Here is a 12900-nt window from a genome sequence, read left to right as displayed (position 1 = left end):
CGCCAATGCTACCATAGGACCATTAAAATGATACAGCACAGAAGGGGGCCATTCGACCCATCTTGTCCATACTGACCTAAAGACACCTAAGTGCCCCTTCTAATCCCACCTTTTGCACCCGTTCCTTAGTCCTGCAGTTTACGGCACTTAAGACGCAGATCCAGGTACTTTTTAAAAAGAGTTTAGGGCCTCTGCTTCCACCACTGACCCAGTGAATTCCAGACACCCACCATCGTCTGCGTAAAAATGTTTTTCCTCATGTCCTGGGGCAGCAGGGTAGCATGGTGGTTAGCATAAATGCTTCACAGCTCCAGGGTCCCAGGTTCGATTCCTGGCTGGGTCACTGTCTGTGTGGAGTCTGCACGTCCTCCCCCTGTGTGCGTGGGTTTCCTCCGGGTGCTCCGGTTTCCTCCCACAGTCCAAAGATGTGTGGGTTAGGTGGATTGGACATGCTAAATTGCCCGTAGTGTCCTAATAAAAGTAAGGTTAAGGGGGGTTGTTGGGTTACGGGTATAGGGTGGGTTTGAGTAGGGTGATCATGGCTCGGCACAACATCGAGGGCCGAAGGGCCTGTTCTGTGCTGTACTGTTCTATGTTCTATGTTCTATGTCCTCTCTCATCCTTCTGCCACTTAGTTTGAATCTACTACATCCTGATTTTTGAACTCTCTGCCAAAGAAAACATGTTCCTCCTGTCAATTCTATCTCTATCCCTCAGAATTTTGTATACTGCAATCATGTCACCACTCAGCCTTCATGTTCCAACCTCCAATCTCCAACCTCTCCAATCTCTCCTCATAACTCTTCAGTGCAATTACATCCTTCCTGTAATGTAGTGACCAGGACTGTGCACAATACTCCAGTTGTGGCCTCACCAGTGCCTTATACAGTTCCAGCATTATATCCCTACTTCTGTATTCTATATCTCTGAAGGAGAGAATTCCACATGCCTTCTTTGCAACCCTATCTACCTGTATTGTTACCTTTTAGAGACCTGTGCACTTGCACACCGAGATCTCTCACTTCATCTACTCCTCTCAGTATCTTCCCATTTATTGTGTATTCCGTTTTACTGTTTGACCTTCCTAAATGCATTACCTCACTTATCAGAGTTGAACTCCATCTGCCACTTTCCTGTCCACTCCACCAAGCCACCTATATAATTTTGGAGATTACAGCTATTCTCTGCACTATCCACAATGTGGCCAATTTTTGTGTCATCTGCAAATTTCCCAATCATGCCTCCCTCCCACTTTCTCCCACTTTCAAGTCCAAATCGTTAATATATAAAACAAACGGCAGAGGTCCGACCACCGAGCCCTGCAGAACATCACTTGAAACAGCTTTCAATTCACAGAGCAGCCATTGACCTTTGCCCTTTGTTTCCTGTTACCAAGTCAACTTTTGATTCAATTAACCATATTACCAAGTATCCCATGTGCTTTTACTTTTTTGACCAGTCTGCCAATGACTTACTAAAATCCATGTAGACAACATCCACTGTGCTACCCTCATCGATCCTCCTTGTCACTTCTTCAAAAATTTGAATCAAATTTGTAAGGCATGACCCTCCCTTAATAAAGCCATGCTGACTATCCCTGACTAGTCCATGCCTTTCTAAGTGTCAGTTTATCCAGTCTCTCAGGATTTATTCTAACAATTTGCCATCACCAAGTAACCAGCCGAAAATTGTTGGCCTTTCCTTTGTACCCATTTTACAGAACGGTACCATATTTGCATTCTTCCCGTCCTCTGGCATCATCCCTGTGTCGAGTGAGGATTGAAAAATAATCCTCAGAGCATCTGCTATTTCCTCCCTGACTTCCTTCAACAGCCGAGGGAACAATCCATCCGGCTCTGGTGACTTTCAAGGATTCCAACTCCTCTGACACTTCCTCTCTTGTTTTGATTATTTTACCCAATATTTCACACTGCTCCTCTTGGACGACAGTTTCCGCATCATCCCATTCCTTTGTGAATACAGAGACCAAAAAATTGTTTAAAACTCTTCCCATATCCTCTGCATCTTCACACAAGTTCCCTTCTTCATCTCGGTTATGTTCCACTTTTTCCTTAACTATCCTTTTGCTATTTATATACTGGTCGGGTTCTGGGGGAGATGGGACCAGTGCAAACTGGACTGGTTACACCTGGACAGGACTGATGTCCAAGGGGAAATATTTGCTTGAATGGCAGGGAAGTGCTTAAATTAAAAGGGCAGGGGGGTGGGAACCTATGCAAGGAGTCAGAGGAGGAGGAAACAAGGCCCAAAACAAAAGACACAATGGGGAATAAATGAAATGATAGGCAGAGAAACCAAGGGCCAGGATCAAACAGGGCCACAGTGTTAAAAGGACGAGTAATGTTAAAAAGACAAGCTTTTTTCTTAACGCATGGAGCATTTGCAAAAAAGCAGATGAACTAATCATGCAAATAGATGTAAACAGGCATGATATAATCGGGATTACGGAGACATGGCTGCAGGGTGACCAGGGATGGAAACTGAATGCCCAAGGGTATTCAGTATTTAAGAAGGACAGACAAAAAGGAAACGGCGATGGAGTGGCAGTGCTGGTTAAAGAGGGAACAAATGCAATCATGAGGAAGGATATTCACTCCAGCAATGTGAATCTGTATGGGTAGAGCTGAGAAACACCAAGGGGCAAAAATCGTTACTGGGCATCACATATAGACCCCAAAACTGCAGTGGTGATGTTGGGAATGGCATTGAACAGGAAATTAGAGAAGCATGTGATAAAGGAATATCTGTAATTATGAATGATTTTAATGTGAATGTAGATTGGGAATATCAAATTAGCTATAATATCGTAGAGGAGGAATCCCTGGAGTGTATATGGGCTGGTTTTCTGGACAAATGCGTTGAGGAACCAACTACAGAACAGGCCATCCAAGACTACGTACTGTGTCATGAGAACAGAATCATTAGCAATTTACTTGTGCGTGACCTCTTGGGGATGAGCGACAATAATATGGTAGAATTTTTCATCAAGGTGGAGAGTGAAGTAGTTGATTCTGAGGCTAGAATCCTGAATCTTAACAAAGGAAACTATGATGATATGAGGCATGCGTTGGCTATGATCGATTGGGGAACATTACTTAAAGGGATGACAGTCGACAGGCAATGGCAAACATTCAAGGAGCGCATGGGAGAACTGCAACAATTTTTTATTCCTGTCTGTCACAGTGTAAAACAGGAAAGGTGGCCAATCCATGTCTCACAAGGGGAATTGGGGATAGTATTCGATCCAAGGAAGAAGCTTACAAATTGGCCAAGAAAAACAAGTCTGAGGATTGGGAGCAGTTTAGAATTCAGCAAAGAAAGACCAAGGGATTGATTAAGAATATGAAAATAGAGTACGAGTGTAAGCTTGCAGGGGGGGCAGCACGGTAGCATAGTGGTTAGCACTATGGCTTCACGGCGTCAGGGTCCCAGGTTTGATCCCCGGCTTGGGTCACTGTCTGTGCGGAGTCTACACGTTCTTCCCGTGTCTGCGTGGGTTTCCTCCGGGTGCTGCGATTTCCTCCCACAAGTCCTGAAAGACATGCGGTTAGATAATTTGGACATTCTGAATTCTCCCTCCGTGTACCCGAGCAGGCACTGGAATGTGGTGCCGAGGGGCTTTTAACAGTAACTTCATCGCAGTGTCAATGTATGCCTATTTGTGATACTAAAGATTATTATTAAAACTGACTGTAAAGTTTTCCATAGGTACGTGAAGAGAAAAAGATCAGTGAAGACAAATGTAGATCCCTTACAGTCAGAAACAGGGGAATATGTAATAGGGACAAAGAAATGGCTGAGGATCTAAGTACATACTTTGGTTCTGTCTTCGCAAATGAGGAAACAAATAAGATACCAGAAACACTGAGGAACTCCGGGTTCAGTGGGGGAGAAACTGAAGGAGATCAATATTAGGAGGAAATGGTGTTGGGGAAATTGATGGGATTGAAGGCTGATAAATCCCCAGGGCCTGAAAATCTACATCCCAGAGTTCTTAAAGAAATGATTCTAGAAATAGTGGATGTATTGGTTGTCACCTTCCAGGATTCTCTAGACTCTGGAACAGTTCCTGCAGATTGGAGGGTAGCTAATGTAACTCCACTTTTCAAAAAGGGAGGTAGAGAGAAAACAGGGAATTATAGACCAGTCAGCCTGACTTTGGTTGTGGGGAAAATTCTAGAATCCATGATCAAAGATTTTGTAGCAGAGCACTTAGAAAATAGTGGCAGGTTTGGACGGAGTCAGATTGGACTTATGAAGAGGAAATCATAGGACTGCCGTGAAAAAACTGCACATACTCCTCCGGACAATCAAGATGAATAGGCAGCACTGTGCCCCTGACACAAGCCCCCAACTCACACACCCATAGCACCACCCCCCCACCTGGGAAGGGGGGGGCACACCCCCTTGCACCACCTACCAGCACCCATACCGGCCCCCACACTGCCCCCTCCACCACCACTATCCCTACCATTCCCCCCCCCCACACATTGTCCCCTCTACCACCACCCCCCACAACCTCTCCCCTCACTGCTCCCTCCACCACCACCTGCCATCCCGACCTGCGATCCAATCATGTGTTTTGTCTTGTGTCTCGCAGGATCACCTGGCGATGAGACGGGCCCTTCTGTTGCCCCCCCCTGTTCCTGACCCCAACCCAATGCCAGGAGGAGAGCAGCGAGGAGGAGGACACTGACGGGAGCCCTTGACCCGCAGCCCGAGACACCCCAGATCACCAGTCCAGGGACGACACTGACTTCCCATCACAGCTGTCTCCAACATTCTCCACCAACCCAGAGACACTCGCCTTGCTTGGGTAATTTAGTGAAGAGGCTCCTGGGGCACTATCAGGTGCACACCCACACATGTCACGGTAAAGCAAAGGTATTATGGTTATGGCTAGGGTTAGCCCAGGCACTGGCTGACATGGTGCAGACCCAGAAGGAGGCGAACAGGCCACCACTATGTGGGAGACCCTCGGAACACTATACTGGAGGGCCCCTCCAGAGCAGTCCAGTCAGATGAACTACATCTTCAGGATGCCAAAGCATTGCTCGATCACACCCCGGTCACTGCATGGGTGTTATTGTAGCAGGTCTCTGCGTCTGTCTGTGGCCTCTGGGTAGGCATCATCAGCCACAGCCTCAGTGGATAACCCCTGTTGCCCAAGAGCCAACTCCTCAGCTGGGGTGAGCCTCGAAGAGGTCAGGAATCGTTGAGTGTGCAAAGATAAAGGCGTTGTGCACACTGCCTGGGTGCCGAGTGTAGGCGTGCATGATGTGCAGCTCATGGTTACACATCAGTTGCATGTTCATCAAATGGAAACTCTTTCGGTTTGACTAGACTTTTCTATCAAGGGCCAGTTCTCGTAAAGGGAAGTGCACCCTGTCAATCATCCCCTGGACATGGGGCATCTCAGCGATGACGGCGAACCCCGCTGCCCGGGCATCCTGGTGGGCTCGGTCCACATTGAATTTAATGTATTTTGGTGACCGGGCCTACAAGCAATGATGGTACGGATACACCTGTGCACCGAGCTCTGTAAGATACCGGTCCCCACTCGGTGCCTGGAAGGATCCCATTGTGTACATCTTCAGGGCAACCGTCACCTTGACGGTCACCGGGAGCGGATGTCGTCCCCCATTTCTCCTCGGTGCCAGGTGCGCCATGATCTGGCAGATATGTCGCACTGACCCCCTGCTCAGCTGGAGCTTTCGACTGCATGCCCAGTCCGGCAGGTCCTTGAATGACAGACACTGTTGGTACACACGTGGTGTCTTGCTGTGACTCCCTTGCACCTCCTCCTCCTCAGTCTATTAGGCAACTGGCACTCCATCCTCACCCGCTGCCTCCTGTTCCTCTGTGGCTCCACCGCTGCTGCAGGGCCCTCTCTGAGCAGCTCCAACACATAAAGCCTCTGTGCATCCCCCAGGACTGCAGCGACTAAGATAAAGGCAACTATTGCTGGTGAATTGCAAAGTCTGCCAGGGGTGAAAGTCAGACATATTGGCATGGTTGTACTTCTGTGCCCGACCAGGTCCACTGGGCTAAACGGTGAACTCAGTCTGCACTACCCTCCCACCCCCCCCCCCCCCCACCCCCCCCCCACCCCATACCCACCCCTTGTCAGTACCCGGCACTGTGGGGCCTCTGGCCCCAGCATCCATCCCTGTTGGCTGGTACTATCCACGCCAGTGGTACGCTCTGTGGCCCCCATCAGGTGCCCTCTGGCAGGGACACTGTAGCTGCTGCCCTTGGGTGGGCTGTGAGCTGCTCCGCTGCCAGCAGCATCTGGTTCGGGGGGTGGTGGCTTCATGAATGATTCTCCGCCCAATTACCTTTTCTGATTTCGGTGTCAGCCGATGGAGAATCCCGCGTGTCTGTTTTCAAGAAGCAGTTAGACATAACACTTTGGGTGAAGGGATCAAAGGATATTGGGGGGGGGGGGGGGGATTAGGCTATTGAATTGGATGATCAGTCTTGACATAATGAATGCCGGGGCAGGCTCAAAGAGCCAAATAGCCTCCTTTTTCTATTTTCTATGTTTCCATGTGAAAGATCTTTGGGTTTTCCTGAATCTTGCTTGCTAATATTATTTATGCCCTCTCTTTGATTTCCTTATTTCCTTTTTTACTCGATCCTTGTACTTTCTATATTCCTCTAGGCTATCTGCAGTGTTGAGTTTTTGTAATATAAGGTTTATTTTTCTGTTTAATCTTCCCTGTATTTAACTAGACAACCATGGGGGTCTCGATTTGGCCAGTGCTATTCTTATTTCTGGAGGGGACATGACTGCTTTGTACCCTAAGGATCTCACTTATTAGTGCTTTCCACTGGCTTATCACTGATTTATCCTTTCGCAATCTTGTCCAGTCCACCTCAGAAAAATCACTTCACTGTTTTGTAAAAATTGCCTTCCCCCAATTTAGAACTTTTACTCCTGATTTATCTCTGTCCTTTTCCATAATACTAAATCTAACTGGATTGTGATCACTACCCCTGATACGGTCACCCACTGTCACTTCTCCCACATGTCCATCTCTACTCCCAAGATTAAACCCAGAATTGCGGCTCCTCTTGTTGGGCTTGTCATGTATTGTTTACAAACATTCCTGGACACAGTCGATGAAGTTTTCACCCTTTGTTTTGTTTGAAATCCAGTTGATATTGGGGTAGTTAAAATTTCCCACTGTTATTGCCCTCTTATTCCTACAGGCAGAAATGTGTCTGTGTATATGTTCTTCGATCTCCCTCTCATTATTTGATTGATGATTTGATTTGATTTATTGTCACATGTACCGAAGTGCAGTGAAAAGTATTTTTCTGCGGCCAAGGGAACGCACACAGTACGTACATAGTAGATGAAAGAAAATCAACAGAGAACATTGACAAATGGTACATCGACAAACAGTGATTGGTTACAGTGCGGAACAAGGGGCCAAACAAAGCAAATACATGAGCAAAATCAGCATAGGGCGTTGTGAATAGTGTTCTTACAGGCAACAGATCAGTCCAAGGGAGAGTCGTTGAGGAGTCTAGTAACTGTGGGGAAGAAGCTGTTCCTATGTCTGGATGTGTGGGTCTTCAGACTTCTGTACCTTCTGCCTGATGGAAGGGTCTGGAAGAAGGCGATGCCTGGGTGGGAGGGGTCTCTGATAATGCTGTCTGCCTTCCTGAGGCAGCGGGAGGTAGTTACAGAATCAATGGGAGGGTGGCAAGTTTGTGTGATGCATTGGGCTGAGTTCACCACACTCTGCAGCTTCTTACGATCTTGGACCGAGCAGTTGCCAAGCTGTGATGCAGCCGGATAGGATGCTCTCTATTGCACTGGGGTCTGTAGTACACTCATAGTAGTGTAACTGCCCCTTTTTCATTCCTAAACTTAATCCATAAAGCCACATTTGTTAACCCATTTACCATATCATCCCTTCTCACAACTGTATTTGATTCTTTAACTAATAATGCTAACCCCCCCGCCCCTTCCTTTATGTCACCCATTCGATCCTGTCTGAAAACTCTTGTGGCCATCTAAAATGGCCACCCGCAAAGGATAATGGGAATTGTGGTCAGGTTGGGATACAGACAGTACACAGTCCCTGTGTATTGTGCAAAGGGAAACAGACCTAACTGAAACTCACACCTGCTCAAGGTCAATCACCGATTTCCCCAGGATAATGGGACACAGATTGAAACATAGCAGCAGTGGCAGACTTGGGGGCGCCTATTTACCTTATTTGGGAGTGCATCTGTGCCTTGGACAATAGCAGCTAGGAGCCGCCCAGCCATCGAGGTACCTGCCCCTAATTGGCCAGAATCGATTAGGGTGATCAAAACCGTATCTGTCCATTTTGCCCAAAAGTGTGCGAAAGATCAGGGATAAGAAGAACTGCGCAACCAGTATTCGGCCTCTTTTGGGGACTGGCTTCTGCCTCACCAATTGCAGCACATCGACCAGCCAAGTTCAAAGACCAGCGATCGCTCCCTGAAGGACGAACCGCAGCCGAGATGAACCTGACAACTTCCAGCCGCCACACGTGAGGATCCAGATAAAGGCCTTGTCTAACCTGCACAGAGCCAGTCGCTTGGAAGTTAAGTAATGGTCATTTCAGTTGTTAGGTATAGTTTAATGTGTAGTCGAGTGTAGATTATTACCATAGAACTAAGCCTGTGTTTTATAATAAACTATAATTGAACTAATATACTGATTGTGTGGTCATTTGTCCAGTACAAGGAAGGTACTTGCATCTTGTGGTTCTGATAAAAGAGCAACATTCTATATCCAGGGATATTGGGGTTGCCAATGTTGCACCTCTTTAGCCAGGTTGCCCTCATAGAACATCATCTTGTTTCCAACTGTTTAGCTGTGCCCTTGGTCCATCTGCCATGTTTGTCATACTCCTTGCATTGAAGTATAAACAGTTTAATCCCGTCAATTTTCTTTGCTGGAAGCTTTTTAACCCTTGTATCTATTGTCTTTCCGAGTCGCTGACTACATCACTAACTAATGTCCTACCTCCTGTTTCCTGATCTGAACCTGACCCATCCAAGCCTACACTTGGGTTCCCATCTGCCCGCCACACTAGTTTAAATACGTGTAACAGATTTTTATGCTGGTCTGGAAGCAAGAGATTGCAGCTGTCGGTGCATTTTTTGATATATCTAGAATTTACTATTCCTTTTTCAAAGCTTTAATCGTCTCTCATTTACACAAAAGTAGCTTATCCCTTTAAGTTGGATGTGTCGGGCTTAGGAACAATAATGCCAGGTTTTTAAAGAGACAGGTGGCTCCTGATCAGCACTGGAAAAGTTGTGCAGAGACATCCATTTGCATGATGGGTAGTTGCCAGGAATTTGGGAGAGGAAATTTGGGCTTAGAGCCATTTGGCCACAGTCCTGAGTAAAATAACTCGTGTACATTTTGCCCGTGCTTTTCGGGATCACTTTGCAGTAGGGCAGAGGAAAATCTATTGTGTAAATGTTTTGCAAACAGGATAGTTACTGAGCCCGAATTACACTTCTCAATAGAAGGAAAAAGAAACAGCAGTGAAGTAAGTGATTGCAGCATGAGATGTCTGCATTCTGACCACAGTGAGCTTCATGTGCCAATGACTCATTGTGTATGTATGCTGAGTGCAGCTTACCATGTTCTTGTGACTTCCACTATAAAATCCACGCTGTGTTTACACATTGTACTCATGCATAAATTACACTCTATTTTCCTGGCTCCTGTTTTAGTTGAAATCCCTGTGTTGGATTTCCATTTAGAAGCTGACTGTAATAGGAGTATACAGCAGATGTGCCAGGATCTGAAAACAGCATTTTAAATTGACATAGTGGCTGCAATGTAGTAAAATGTTCAAAGGTGTTTCTGCAGGAGTGTTGTTGGCAAGAAAATTTATACCGAGCCACACAAATTAGGACAGATAACCAAAACACTGTCAGAGCGATAGCTTCTGAAGAGTGTTTAGGGAGGAGAGAGAGTTAGAAAGATGAAGAGGTTTAGGGAGGGGATTCCACAAATTAGGTCCTCAGCAACTGAAGGCAATGTTGGAACGTTTAAAATTGGGATCGTGCAGGAGGCCAAATTGTGAGGACTGCAGGCATCTCAGAGGGCGGGTGATTCCTTTTTATTTGTTCATTGGACGTGGACACTGCCGGCAAGGCTGGAATTTATTCCACATCCGCAATTGCCCTTGAGGAGGTAGCGGTGAGCCATCTCCTCCAATCACTGCAGTTCGGTTTTGTATGGACAGCCAAAGAGCAATTGAAGTTCTTGGAATTTGAGCCAGCCACAGTGAAAGAACAACAATATGGTCCCAAACCAAGATGGTGTGTGCTTTGGAGGGTTACTTGCAGACGGTGGATTTCATCTGCTGCCTTTGTCCTTCTGGAGGTTGTGGGTTTGGAAGGTGCTGTCGAAAGAGTTTTGTGAGTTGCTGCAGTGCATCAGTGAGCACACACAGCTGTCGCTGAGAGAATGTGATCACAATCTTTTTTTAAAAATAAATTTAGAGTACCCGATTTTTTTTTTTTTTCCAATTAAGGGGCAATTTAGCGTGGCCAATCCACCTACCCTGCACATCTTTGGGTTGTGGGGGTGAGACACTCGGAGAAACGGGGAGAATGTGCACACTCCACAAGGACAATGACCCAGGGCTGGAATTTGAACCGGGGGCTCAGCTAACCACTGTGCCACATGCCGCCCCTCAATCACAATCTTGATGTGTGCCTTGTAATTGGTGAATAGGCTTTGAGGAGTCAGAAAGATGAGTTACTTGCTGTGAAATTCCTAACCTCTGACCTGTTATTTTTTTTAGCACAGTACTTATAGTCCAGTTAAGGGTCTGGTCAATGATAACTCCCTGGATGCTGATGAAGGGGAAACCAGTAATGGTTGACTGCCATGAGGAAGTGGTTAGACTCTTTCTTGGTAGAGGTGGTCATTGCCTGACACTTGGAAGGTGGGAATTTGACTTGCCACTTATCAATCCAAACCTTTTTTTCCCTAAATTTTAAAGTACCCAATTCTTTTTTTTCCAATTAAGGGGCAATTTAGCATGGCCAAACCAACTATCCTGCACATCTTTTGGGTTGTGGGGGTGAGACCACGCAGACACGGGGCAAATGTACAAACTCCACATGAACAGTGACCCAGGGCTGGGATCGAACCCGGGTCCTCAGTGCTAACTACTGCACCACTGTACTGCCCTTTATCAATCCAATCTGATTGTTGTCTAGGTCTTGCTGCATTATTGCATGACCTATGAATAGTGCTGAAAATTGTACAATTATAAAACATGGCACGGTGGCACAGTGGTTAGCACCAGGGTACCGGGTTCAATTCCAGCCTTGAGTTACTGTCTGTGTTAGTTTGCACGTTCTCCACGTGTCTGCGTGGGTTTCCTCCGGGTGCTCTGGTTTCCTCCCACATTCCAAAGATGTGCAGGTTAGGTGGATTGGCCAAGCTAAATTGTCCCTTAGTGTCCAAAGAGTAGGTGGGTAACGAGGTTGTGGGGAGTGGTCCGATGCCGGGTGCTCCTTCAGAGGGCTCTGGCTGAGCTAAAGTTGAACATCGTAAAGCAGACTATGGGCAAGTTGCACTTAATAGTGCTGCTGAAGACAACATCCATCACTTAACTCATGATTGTGAGTAAACTGACGATAATTGGCTGGATTGGAATTAGTTTTGCTTTTTGTAAACAGAACTTACCTGGGTACTTTTATGCATGTTTGCATAGATGCCTGTCTTTCCTGGAGTAACTTGGCTAGATGTGCTGCTAGTTCAGGAGCACAATTCCTCATTCAGTACTATTGCCAGAATATTGTCAGGGCCCATAGCCTTTGCAGTATCCAATGCCTTCAAACATTTCTTGATATCACGTGGAGTGAATCAAATTGTTTTAAGATATTTTTTTTTCAACGCATTTTATTCGAACTTGTATCAAAGTAGGTAACAGAAAATAAACACCCCGGGAAACATTCTTCCCAACAATCAACTACAGTTTGTACAGATTTTTCTCCTTTTTCAACCCCCTCCCCCCACCTCCCTGCGATGAACACCTCCTCAAACACGGTCACAAACATCCCCCACCTTCTTTTAAACTCCCGTGCTGAGCCCCTTAACTCATACTTTATCTTCTCTAACTGCAGGAAGTCATACAGCTCACCCAACCGTGCTGCTATCCCCCGGTGGTGATGCCGACTGCCACTCCAGCAAAAGTCTTCGCCATGCAAGCAGAGATGCGAAGGCCAAGACATCGGCCTTCCTCCTCTCCATCAGCTCCGGCTTCTCTGAAACCCCAAATATCGCCACCAAAGGGTCCGGGTCCACTCCCTCCTCCACTATCCTGGCTAAGACCGAACACTCCCACCCAGAATCTTCCCAATTTTTCACAACCCCAAAACATGTGCACATGATGCGCTGGCCCCCGCCCACACCTCTCACACTCATCTGCTACCCCCTGAAAGAACCCACTCATTCTCGCCCAAGTCGTACACCACCTTAAACTGTGTATCAAGCTCATCCTTGAACAAGAGGAGGTCCCGTTTACCCTTCACAGTGCCTCACTCCATACTCCCCAATTGATCTCCATTCCCAACTCCGCTTCCCATTGCTCCTTGATCTTCACCACCCGCTCGACTACCTGCTCCCCCAGCCACTTATATATATTCCCAATTCTTCCCTCCCCTTCCACATCCGGAAGCAGCAGTCGCTCCAGCAGGGTGTATCCCGGCAATCTAGGGAACCCCTTTCAGACCTTTCGTGCAAAGTCCCTAACCTGTAGATACCTGAACTCACTCCCCCTCGACAGCTCTACCCTCTCCCTTAGCTCCTCCAGACTGGCGAACCCTTCCTCCAAATACAAATCCCTCACTTTG

This window comes from Scyliorhinus canicula, chromosome 3, assembly GCF_902713615.1.
Source record: "Scyliorhinus canicula chromosome 3, sScyCan1.1, whole genome shotgun sequence".
Lineage (NCBI taxonomy): Eukaryota > Metazoa > Chordata > Chondrichthyes > Carcharhiniformes > Scyliorhinidae > Scyliorhinus > Scyliorhinus canicula.
This window is presented reverse-complemented; position numbering follows the sequence as displayed.